The sequence below is a fragment of the Numida meleagris genome, chromosome 3 (genome assembly GCF_002078875.1).
Source record: "Numida meleagris isolate 19003 breed g44 Domestic line chromosome 3, NumMel1.0, whole genome shotgun sequence".
NCBI classification, from domain to species: Eukaryota; Metazoa; Chordata; class Aves; order Galliformes; family Numididae; genus Numida; species Numida meleagris.
The window spans coordinates 111,854,088-111,866,478 of NC_034411.1; the positions used below are offsets into that span (position 1 = coordinate 111,854,088).

The 12,391-nt window shown below is 44.6% G+C and overlaps 1 protein-coding gene across 11 annotated transcripts in view; it reads right to left on the reverse strand.

Annotated features, from left to right (window-relative positions):
• Nucleotides 1-12,391, reverse strand: part of EVA1A (eva-1 homolog A, regulator of programmed cell death) — a 207,932-nt gene that overhangs the window by 65,383 nt on the left and 130,158 nt on the right. The window lies entirely within an intron of this gene.

The window sequence follows — 12,391 nt, forward strand, 5'->3', positions numbered from 1 at the left end:
AGCATCCTTTAGACCTAACACCTTGTATGTGTTGCTCCAGCATCCGTTAGATGCAGCAGGCAGTGCCACGAGCCCTGTGGAAGGACCACAACCACTCGGTCCGATTTCCTGCGTTGCTGAAGCCACAGAGCACCGTTACGAATCAACACCACTATGAATTACAGCACATCTTTCACTCCAGATCGGAGACTTTCAGTGAAGGATGACCCATCCCAGAGAATTTATTTCAGTGTTTATCCCCTTATCAAGAACGAAAGCTTCCTTTTCAATCTGTATTGCTCTGGCTTCGCTCCTCGCTCTCAGCTCTGGCCATCGCCCTTCAATCTGTTCCATAAGAATCACACAATCATAGAATCATGAAGGTTGAAAAAAAACCACTGAGATCCCCCAGTCCAACCCCAACTCACCCCCTCCCGCCCTCTGAGCGTGCCCTCAGTGCCACATCTCCGCCGTTCTGGAACACCTCGGGGGACAACTCCCAGGGCAGCCTGTGCCAAGGGATCATCACTTTCTGAGAAGAATTTTTCCTAATGAGCCACAGAACAGGCATGGACAAAGAGGGGCTGCAGCCCGCCAAGGCCCAGCCCGGTCTCAGTTCACCCTCAGCACAGCTGGCAAATTTTAAGCCCATGAGCTCGTACTTTGGTGGAAACCACCCAGCTCCACGTGGAAACTGGAGCTTGCTTTCGCCTCGCCACGTAGGCTTGACCTTACAAAACCACAGACAAGTTATCTCGTAACCTTGTCCTAAATAAATAAAAGCAGCTCAGCTCTTTCAGCCTCTCGCAGTGAGGTAGATTTTACAGACAGACCACAAACTGTGCCCATCACTCTTTTGAGAGCCATTTCCATTGCATTAAAGGCTTCATTTTAAATGTGCCTACCAGAACGGGATGTGGTATTACAGCAATGACCTCACCTACGCAGTAAATTTTTAAGACCCCGGCAACCAGTCCGTCAGCAGTATCTCTCTCTGCTGTGCTTTCATGGATTTGGTAGCTTGTTAACAAGCTGAATTAGAGATTTATTGGTATAGTATTATTTTACTTCAAACTTCAAGCTTATGTACCAAACACTTGAATATTTGGCATTTATACAGTGTTCAACATATGCTTTGATCCAAACAAAGGCTTTGACCTGCCTAACCTTCGGTGCATTTTTTTCTCTCTTGTGAACAACTTGAACACAATTTAAGGTATCAGTTGTCACTCCCCTAACAAGAGGTTATTTTCAATTAATCAAAGAAATATAAACAGAGCCCTGTATTGAGTTCAAATAAGCTTAGAGCAGTTATGCGCTTAAAACAGATGTCTCGGGCTGTGTCATGTTTCAGATCAGAGCTGGTGTACTGTCAAGAGGAGGCCTTGCAGATCTGTTTGTTCAGCCAGCTCAGAACACTACTACCAGCTCCACATCCAGACATGCTCCTGCACAGACCGTGGAAATCAGTGCAAGGGGTAGGCCATGATGCAGGTGAGGGCATTCAGGCCAAAATCAGATTCCTAAAGTCATGACAGATTCAGGAGAACAGTGGAAGAGGAATTTGGCAGCACCATCCTATTGCAAAACCCTGCACGCTGTACCTGTTCCCCATAGCTCCGATCCTGACAGGAATAATAAAATAAGTACAATGGAAACAATGAAAAATATGTATTAATAGGATAATTAAAATAATAAAAACAGAAGATGAAGAGACAGGAAGAGAGCGTTGGTGAACTCCATGACATCTCATCCCATAGAGATTACATCACATTGCTTACATTGGGCACATCTGTATGAATGAACTCAGCGGGGTCTGCTCTTTGGCCGCGGGGTCAGCAGTCACAGTCCAGGCACACATGCACTTTGGAAGTTCAATGCCTTTAACCTTCAAAAGAGAACGGCTGTGTCCAAAGTGCCTGCTGGAATGAGCTCTGGACAATGCCAAGTTCAAGCCATGCCAGCGAACTGTCACGTTTCCAGTGGCTGGCACTATTTAATTAACTAAAGCAATTAACTAAAATATAGCTGCGCCTAACTCATCTGAGAGCAACACGTAACCCAAAAGCCCCACTAAACTCTTTCTTCATCCCAAGGCCTTACAAAAATGCAAGCCCACCCTGTGAGCATCAGCGTTTTCTGCACAGCTGTATTTCTTGAGAGCCATGGTTTAGTGGGGTTATTGGTGGTAGGTGGATGGTTGGACTGGATGATCTTGTAGGTCTTTTCCAACCTAGCTAATTCTATGATTCTATTCTATGATTCTTGCAGTTCGGAGGCTCTGATTTTTGTCTGTGCGCTGAAGCAAGAGTACATCACCCCGTGGATCTTGGCCCTTGTAGTTCAAAGCCCAAGTGCAGCTCCTCAGACCCAAGGGACAGGCTGCATCTCCGCTCATCTCAGTCATCCCACAGTCATGCCTGAACTTAACTCCTGCGCTGCCTCTCGGTAGTTAACAGAGACTGGGGGGTCGGTCACCTGCTCCCAACACGCTCACACAGGTGAGATGATCGCCTCCAGAGCTGCCCCTCCTCTTCCAGCGCCTTGCAGGGCATCCCTCAGTAATCTTCTCAATCTCAGCACCTCGTTTTTCAGTGTCTAACCCAGGGGCCAAACGCAAGATATTTTCTGCCTGGCCTAACAACACGTATGATGAAGAATTTGCGTACAACAACTGTGATCATAGTGTCCCAGTGCCTTCTGATGCTGGAAACATGGCAGACTCTGACGAGATCATTTGGTTGCACACAGTCACTGCGGGAGCCCAGCGAGCTGGGCAGCACTGAAGTTCATCTCCTCAGCAGGACAGCCCCCGGGCTGCAAGACATCAAGAGAGGGAGAAGCCACTCTGACTCTTGTTAGCTCATTACCCTGAGTGTAATAATTTAGCTTTCAGGAAGAATTAATCTGAGGCAGCTTCCTGTAATTTGCTGTATATTTATATACAGAATATCGTATTTCGTTATTAGGTGGCATTTTCTCACTCTAAAAATACTTTCTTGGAGTAATCCATCCGCTTTCAAACTCCCGGTAAACTAAGCTCACTCACAAACAGCTCCTGTAGGAACACCTGGAGGAGGTGCGGGCAACGCATTTGAGAGCACTCCCTTTGCAGTTAGCTTCCCTGACAAGGAACACAGCATTATTTACATTTTCATCTAAAAGTAAGAAGAGTGGCAGGGAAAGGCTGCGTCCCAGAGAGCTTCTGCCTGTTCATCTGTGAGGATGCGCAACGCACCAAACCCCTTCTGACAGCCTATCTACCTGGGAGGTTTTAGTTCAACCACGTTCACAAGGCAAGCAAGGAACGAGAGTCTAGAGAGAAATAGGACACTCTTGCATTTGGCTGCTGTAGAAAAGCAACAAATAAGAGTTTTGTTTCTTTGTTTTACCAGTCTTTTTTTTTTTTTTTTTTAAATGAGAACTGTCCAGAGCTCACTCTGACATCCCGTGGCTGCATGCTCCGTGGTAGTCAACAGTGGCACTTGTAGCTGAATGACCTGCACTACCTGGATAAGGATTTAAGAGGGGAATCAATCTATTTTATCCTGTTGGCAGATCTATACCCAAAACCACAACGCTAATGATGTGCCAAAAGTATTGGGTTTTTTAAGCTATGTTTTCACCTTGTTTTATCATTCAGGGGAAGCAAGTTCTAGCTGAAAGACTGTTTATCCTGAGCCACGCATGGAGGCAGGACTGAGGCCTTGTGAGTCCAAGCAGAAGGAACGAGCAGCTTTACATACAGTTTAGTCCAATATCTTTAATTTCATGATAACATTTCTGAATCTCACGAAGAAAACCACAATGCCACAGAGATGGAACTTTTTCTGGCTTTTGCAGTTTCACAGCAATCGCTGCCGTTTTCACACATTATTATTAGATGACCTGCTATTTTATAAAACATCCTTGCTCATTTCTAGGCATGCCTGCTCCTTCCCATTTTACTTTTGGTATTTATGTAACCAGCTACACAGACTTCACAGGCAAGCGACCTTTAAAAATGAATAAAGATCTGTAACATTTAAACCCTGCTTGCTTTCAGCAGAAGAAAAGCTGATTTCAACTTCCATTCTCTCCCTGCACCCCCAAAACAAATAAGAATTGTTTCTTTCCAGTCCTTCTCTCCTGAAAATCTGACCTACAAATGGCTTTCTCATAACCCAGCAGACTAGTTTAGTCCTCAGATGGATTTATCATTAACCACATAAGCACATGTTGTCCATTCTGTTCAACCTAACGAATGTGCTATAAATAAAACATCTCTAAAAGCAGGTTTCACCATACTTAACCAAGCTGCTGCTGCAAGCCCTTGTAACTCCCAAACCCGCTTATGTTAGAAACATTAATCACTTGATTATAATTCAAAACACCAGCCCTCTACAGCTGAAACTCCCTAGCACTTGACTTTGGCTAGACCTCTAACCTCAGCTTACCACTTTCAGGCTTACTCCGCATTTTCTTCTGCGATCTGTCACTAATGTAAGAAAAGACATAGCAAGTCACCCGTGGAAGGTATTTTTAACCTAGGAGCGTCTCATTAAAAGTGGAACTTGGTATGGAGACTCTCAGACAAAACCCTCTTCATTTTACCGGTGTAGTAACCTGAAAATACCAGAGGTGAATTTCACCACAACCTACGTCATTTAAAACACAAGCAATGTAAACAAAAAGGAAATTCATTCAAAGACATTGAGTGTCATTCCTATCCCACAAACGTTTTATAGAATCACAGGATTATCTGCAGAGCTGATACCTTCTATCTTGAATGAAGAAATCGGAATCAAGCCATCTTTTAATTCTGACTTGCCTGCTCCTTCACTGAGTGTAGACGACGACATGTTAGGCTGCTTTCTACTTACATCAGCTGTCAGTACAGAGACCGTGAGTAATCTGAACTGAGCTTCTAAAAAGCACAGAGAAAAAAGGATTAATTGTAGGAAATTATTTTTAAACATTATATGTCTTAGTCTGGAAATAGAAAGATGTAGACAGAACTTCCAGAAGGTAAGCTACAGCTAATGAAAGCCTAAGAGGAAATAATGGCACATTCTCCGCTCTTCTGATGGATGTTCTTCTAGCCTTGTGAATCCAAAGTTTCTGATGTCGATAAGTCACTGAAGTATGATAACAGATGAAGGTAAACGTAAAATGATCATCTGCGAAGGATCACAATAAAAGAGGAAAAGGAGAGGGAGCCAAATACAGTTTTATAAACTGCATCCTCAGCTTGCGAGGACTTGCAGCTAATAAACGTCATTCCTTTTCTGCATTATCTAGGAGATTAAGAATGTTTCCCGGTGTGTAACTCCTGGGAAGCCTCCGTATCACCTCCTCTAGTCACTCCAGGAGGCTCACATTACATCAGTTTCTTTATTTTCCCAGCAATTATGATTTCATTTACAAAGAGGAACTTAAAAGCACCTTTCTTCTTCTAACTGTTCTCGGAGGAAGCAGGCTGCAGCAGCAGCAAAGGAGAATCCAGGCGTAACACTGATGGTTTTGAGCTTCCAGGCTTTGTCAGACTGTTTTGAGATTCCAGCAAGTTTTCTAGTATGACCTTATCCTGTGTGAATAATCTAATGTCACAGAGGTATCAGCAAGGTCTCTGTGCCTCTAATTAGCCTACACAGAGAGCTGTTGGTTTCTATATTCAGCAGAACCACCCAGCTGCTGATCTCCAAGTACCACAGTTTGTGGTTTTTAAGGGAAGTATTTCCCAGAGCTCTGCAGAGCAGAACAAATGGATTTGAGATACTATTTCTGATGAATCAGTTCCCTTCCAGTCTTTGCCCTCTACTAGTGGGTGTACTCATACAGAAGTCAGCGCTGCTCGTCCAAAGCAAACTGAAGCTACTGCAGATTCAGAATTGGAGGTTATTAAAACCAGGCAGATTGCCAATAAGGCAACATTTCCTTTGAGCAACAAAAGTCAAAGGCTCACCAGACACCTGTGAAAGGACAGAAGTCACTGGAAGCTTTTGAGGATTATTTCAACTGAAATACGAATTTGCGTGGCTTCCTACGTATTTTTTAAAGACTTTTGCCACACTACAGACTGATCTCCAAGCTGAGAGCAGCCCTGAGGAGAAGGACTTGGGGGTGTTTGTTACTGAGAAGCTGATCACATGTGCTTGCATCCCAGAAAGCCAACCATATCCTGGGCTAATAATTATCCTGGGATAATGGTGGCCAGCAAGTCAGGGAGGTGGTTGTCCTGCTCTGCTCTCACCTCATGAAGCCCCATCTGGAGCACTGCCTGGGGCTCCCACCACAAGGAAGACATGGACACGTTGGAGCAGGTCCAGAGGAGGGCCACAAAGATTATCGGAGTGATGGATCACCTCTCCTGCAATTAAAGGTTGAGGATGCTGGGCTTGTTCAGTCAGAAGAGAGGGCTCCAGGCAGACATTACTGGGACCTTCCAGTACCCAAAGAAGTCTGCAGAAAAGCTGAAGAGGGACATTTTGCAATAGCACGTATTGATAGTACAAGTAGCAATGGCTTTAAACTAAGAGATGGTTTAGATTAGATATAAGAAATTCTTCACTATGAGGGTGGTAAGATGTTGGCACAGGCTTCCCAGAGAAGCTGTGGACGCTCCATCCCTGGAGGTGCCAAAGCCAGATTGGATGGGGCTTGAATCCAGCAGTGTTCCCCAGGGGTCAGTGCTAGGTCCGATCTTGTTCAACATCTTCATCAGCAGCCTGGATGAAGGGATACAGTTCACCCTCAGCAAGTTCGCTGATGATACAAAGCTGGGAGGAGAGCTGACACCTGTAGGCTGTGCTACCATTCAGCAAGACCTAGACAGACTAGAGAGTTGGACAGGGAGGAACCTGATGAGGTTTAACAAGAGCAAGCATAGAGACTTGCACCTGGGGAAGAATAACTGCATGCATCAGTACAGGTTGGGGGATGAGCTGCTGGAGAGGAGCTCTGCAGGGAAGGACCTGGGTGTTCTGGTGGACAACAGGCTGGCCATAAGTCAGCAGTGTGCTCTGGGGGCCAAGAAGGCCAGTTGTATCCTGAGATGCATTAAAAAGAGCATGGCCAGCAGGGAGAGGGAGGTGATCCTCCCCCTCTACTCTGCCCCAAGGAGGCCACAGACTACTGTGTCCAGTTCTGGGCTCCCCAGTTCAAAACAGACAGGGATCTCCTAGGAGGAGTCCAGCGGAGGGCCACAAAGATAAGGGCCTGGAGCATCTCCTGTACGAGGAAGGGCTGGGTGACATGGGTCCGCTCAGCCTGGGGAAAAGACTACTGAGAGGGGATCTGATAAATTAATTAAATATCTGAAGGGAGGTGGGAGGCAAATGGATGAGGCCAGGCTCTTCGTTGTGGTGCATAGCAATAGGACAAGGAGCAATGGCCTAAAACTTGAACATAGGAAGTTCCATACAAACATGCAGAAGAATTTCTTTATGGTAAGGGTGAGGGAGCACTGGAACAGGTTGCCCGGAGAGGTTGTGGAGTCTCCTTCTATGGAGATACTCAAGACCCACCCAGTCAACTACAACCCATTGCAGGGAACATGCTTTAGCAGAGTGGTTGGACTTAATGATCCCTTGAGGTCCCTTCCAACCCCTGTGATTCTGTGATTTGGGCAACGTGGTCTATGGAAGGTGTCCCTGCCCATGGCCAGGGGACGTGGAACTAGATGGTCTTTAAGGTCCCTTCCAACCAAAACCTTCCCGTGCTTCTGTGATCCCAAGATTCTGATGCTCTCCCAAGTTGGCAATGCTACTTTATGCTGTTGGACAGCGTTTGGTAGGTGATGCAGCAAAGCTACATCAGGAATATTGTTTCTTGAACTGACAAGTTAGTGATAGAGAACATTAGCTCGGATGCACTGTGGATATTGTCTTTATTCCAGTAGAGCCAGACACAGCCCTACTGTGATGTTCTCTGCAATAATTTTAACTTGGAGTTACAGCTGAGTTTCACTGCAGTCCTCAGAGCTCCTCTTGCTGTGTTGTCCCTGGCATTATCTACTCAAAACATTCCAATTTTTGTTTGCAGCAGCTAATAGGAAGATCAGCAGCAGAGTCAAGAGGAGAGCCTGAGAAGTTGTGAGATATTCACACAGCAAATAAGGATGATTTGTCCTTGTAATGACTGCTTTGTACTGCATGGAATGGTAGAGCTGACATTTCTGTTGCTTCTGTTCTTGACAAGGTTTCTATATGTAGCTATATTTTAAGGGAAGTACTGAAAGCACACATGAATGGACATTCAGTCACAGCATTTTCCTCCAGGCTAACTCATCACGAGCAAGAACAGGAGACAAGTAAATGCTAACAGAAATTCTAAGCTAAGATTTCTAATTTTACCCATGTAGAAACTGAAAGAGTGGGGAACAGTGAAAACAAAGAATGAAACACAACAGGTAAAAAAAAAAAAGTCCTACAAATGAGCTCCAGCATCTGAGATAAAGCAAGCAGAATACCTAATGTCATTTGAGTTATGCTGTGAATAGTTGCAAGAATCTGTGGCATGGAAGTGAGTCAGAATTATTGTCCCAGGGAACACACTCCACCAGAGCAGTCTAACTTAGACTAAGAGTGTGTGCAAGTCGTACAGATGTGATTCTTGACTGATGTCTGGTCACTGATCACTACTTTACGATGTCTGTGTTTCAGCTGAGCATCAGTTGCTTCTACCAGTTAATTCTTAAAATGAAAAGAATTCAGTGCTCATGATCAGAGTAGGAATGATCTTAAGTTATATCTTCATGCTACAAAGCCTCTCTCTTCAAATATGGAGGCAAATTCAAGAAAGAAAAAAAGGGGGGGGCATCCAGTCCTTCTTACCCGTGCTCTCGAATGCAATATGATATAGATTTCTGGCTCTGAATTCTGGCCTGGAAGCCCACCTGGAAGTATCTGTCCTTGCATACATTAGATTTGTGCTTCAGTCAAGAAATCATAAGTTCCACAAATGACATCGATAATTAAGAAGAACCTTGGCCTAAAACTATGCATTACTCTTTATCATGTTGCACTGAGATTGACTCCTTAAAAGCTACTGATACCACAGTCATGAAGATCATCTGCAAAGTTTTGGACAGCTACAGCAATGTTCCTGTGAAGCCAACTGTGTGAAAACTCACCCCTGAGCTAGCACACCCAAATCTTCCCAAACAACACAGTTGCTCTGCATTTGGTACCACAGCAAAAAAAAAATTACACGTATCGACCAAGTTTCACCATACTGTAGTACTCAACTACTGTCCTTCGCCTGCAGAGAGAAGGAATCGCATCAGGAGAAAAGGAGGAGTCTTAGCCAACACTCTAAGGTATGAAAGAACAAAGACAGCCCTCTCAGCAAGCTCTCTTGGCACGGTAGCTGCAGATGAAACACCACCTTGCAGTGACTGCACTGTGTTGTGATGTGTCGTGTTCATGAGTAAACCCCCTCCTTCCCAGCATGGCATTTGTTGAATTTCTTTGCAGAGAAGACATTTAAGAGCGGAGGTAGAGCTACCTCTGATCACAGGAACAGCCACATCCCTGCAGCAGCGCTGCTGCAAAGAAGCGTTACATAAATGAGTTCATGTTGGGTCACAGTCAGAAGGCAGAGGCAGAAACACTCAGGCAGGCGTTGTTTTTCCACAGCTATTTTTTAAACACAATAAAACACCTCTGTGGATGCAGGCACCACAGTATTAACAGTGGAATGGCTTTGCAGTCAGTTTGTATTATTGCCTCCAACACTACCTTCGCTGCATTAAGTTGGTGAAAGTGACATAAATCTACAATGAACAGCCACTTGAATTAAGGCACACAATTCCCTTGGAGAGCCTCTGAGTAAATCTCCATTTTCTTGAGGCCAACAATCCATCCCCAAATGCAAATCCTCCAAGCAGCTCCTTATCCACAAGCACATTCCCTGTGTTAGAAAACATGGGATCAAGAATTCTGTTCTTAAAAATCAAAGGTAATAATAAACAAAAGGAGACATGAAAGACTTCATCAGACTTGTGTAGCACCATTGATGCTGCTCCTTTCTAACAGCGACTAAAGAAAAAGCAGAAAGTCCAGTGAAACCGCAGACTTCGTGACTTGAGCGGCTCAGAAAAGAGTGTTTACTATGTCAGGACAACACAGGAGGGAAGCAAGAGTTCCCAAATTGTGCTGCATCCCAAACCTGGAACTGGAAATTCTGATCATCCTGGAAGTGTGCAGGGAAACTGAGCCTCAGCCCCTAAGAGGCTTCACAAATCGGTGTGGTGGTTTCACTGGATTCTATCTCAAGTGACAGGGCTTCTCCCATCTCCTTTTTCCCCCCTCTTCCAAGGGGGAAGAAGTGCAAAGGACACAGCCAAGATAACGAGGGATAACTAATTTACTACAAAGGATAAAAGAAGGTAGGAGAATGCGATATGAAAAGGAGCTACAGGTAATAAATCAAACAAATGGGAGAGAGAGAGAGGACTTCCAACCGTGCTGCTCACTACACTACTGGAGATGGAAGAGAGCCTTTTCCCCATTGCTGTGCCGTTCTACCTCTGTCACCCAAAACTGGAAATCACGTGGAGAGTATTGGAGACTTCTGGGAACTGAATTCTGTCTCGTCTCAGTGTGTCTTCCTCTCAGAGCGCCAGAACTCATGTAAGAATAGCTGACGTTGCCAGGACCCAGGAAGCACAAACAGCCAAGACTGCTAGGAGCTGATCCAGGAAAGCGCAGCTCTCCAGCACTGCGTTCCAGCACTAAGCAGCTTGTTGCATGATGTTATGATATAGAATACTGATAAAATCAGGACAATCCGGAACTTTGGGAGCTACTGCACTTACAGGTTTTAGTTAACTGCTTATATTTGATATCTCAGAATGGCATTTCTTTCCTTAGGAAGAGGGTGAGTTTGATCAAGAGGCTTAACATATAAGGAAGTTGAAGGAAGGAAGGGCGGAAGGAAAACCGAACCCGGGACTCACTGTACCTATCTGACCTCACTGGCACTTACAAATTCTGCTCCAACTTTCTCTCTGACCCTCAAACCGTCAGTAACTGCATCACACATCAAAACTGATAATTGCAAAGAAACACGGTCGTGCTCTGTGAAAAATATCATCTCTCTCTCTCAATAGCACTGTTCATTTTGTTTTTTTAATCAGTTAAGCAGCAGCCCATCTGCATTCTTAAAAGTCAGTCTTGCTGACGTGTTCTGAACATCCTAAAACAACTGTGAATTAAGACTCATGAATCAAATATCCCTTCTTCCTGACTTGTGCTGTGGTAACGCTTCAACCTGAAATCCCCAGTGCCTCAGAGAAGAAATCTCTCTTCCCCACATGTAGTTGTACAGAATATAACAAATGCTGATGTTATTTTTAAACAGTGCCTTTTAGGTTGGGCTGCCTAAATCAGTAGAACTGTGGGACACGTATATGCCCAGACAGCATTCAAGGCCAGGTTGGATGGGGCCCTGTGCAACCTGATCTGCTGCCTCACGTAGTAGTTGGCAACCCTGCCCAGGGCAGGGAGGTTGGAGCTGGATGATCTTTCAGGTCCCTTCCAACCCAAGCCATTCTATGACTTCATGGTGGTCACACATCGCTGCAGGTCGCACCTTTCCTCCACCATTCACTGCAGGTCATTCCTCCCCTCCACCATCTAGTTCAGCTCCCTGAAGAATTCTGAAGTTTTTGTCATCTGGATCTAGCACATCTCCAAGATTTGTAAAAGGTCCAGAAAAACACAGTGGTTAGCAGATATCATCCTCTGGCTTCATGGAAAGAGAAATAAGGTTCTCATCAAGGTAGAAGAATGAATTCCTTTGGGAACCTCAGCCTACTTCAAATCCCACCTCCTTTCACTACAATTACTGGGTGCAATTCTTTGGCTTTGCTACGTAAACTAAAATGCATAAGTGAATACGCAGTTCATAAAAACCAAACCACCTTAAACTCCTATCAAAATAATACGCTGTGCTTCATACACTCCTCCCCAAAGGGGAGGCTGCAAAAACAACATTTGAAAGATGCATGATCAATGTGCTTAATGCACTACTTGAAGATGCTCAACAATTCATGTGATGAGTGCAGGAATAGAGCAGGGAAAAAAAATTCGTTTCAGGCCAGGTCAGGTGTTTTTCTGAAAGTTTCTTCCTATCCATTTTCTGAAGAACCACAAAACCCAGGAGATGCTGTAAGCAAACAGCTGTCCAGGAGGGAGTATGATATGATGGTAAAACACAACAGTCCCATTAATTATGATATTAAAAATTAAAAATCCTTAAGTGAAATCGAGTAGCTGCTTGCATGTACACGCCGAGATCGCTGCAACACAATGATCTTCTGTAACTCCTGGAAGATTTTAGAAGGCAGTAAATGAACTGATGCTCTCCACACATCTATGTATATTGAAGAGGTGTAAGTAGGTCTGTCAAACAATTCTGATTCTAATTT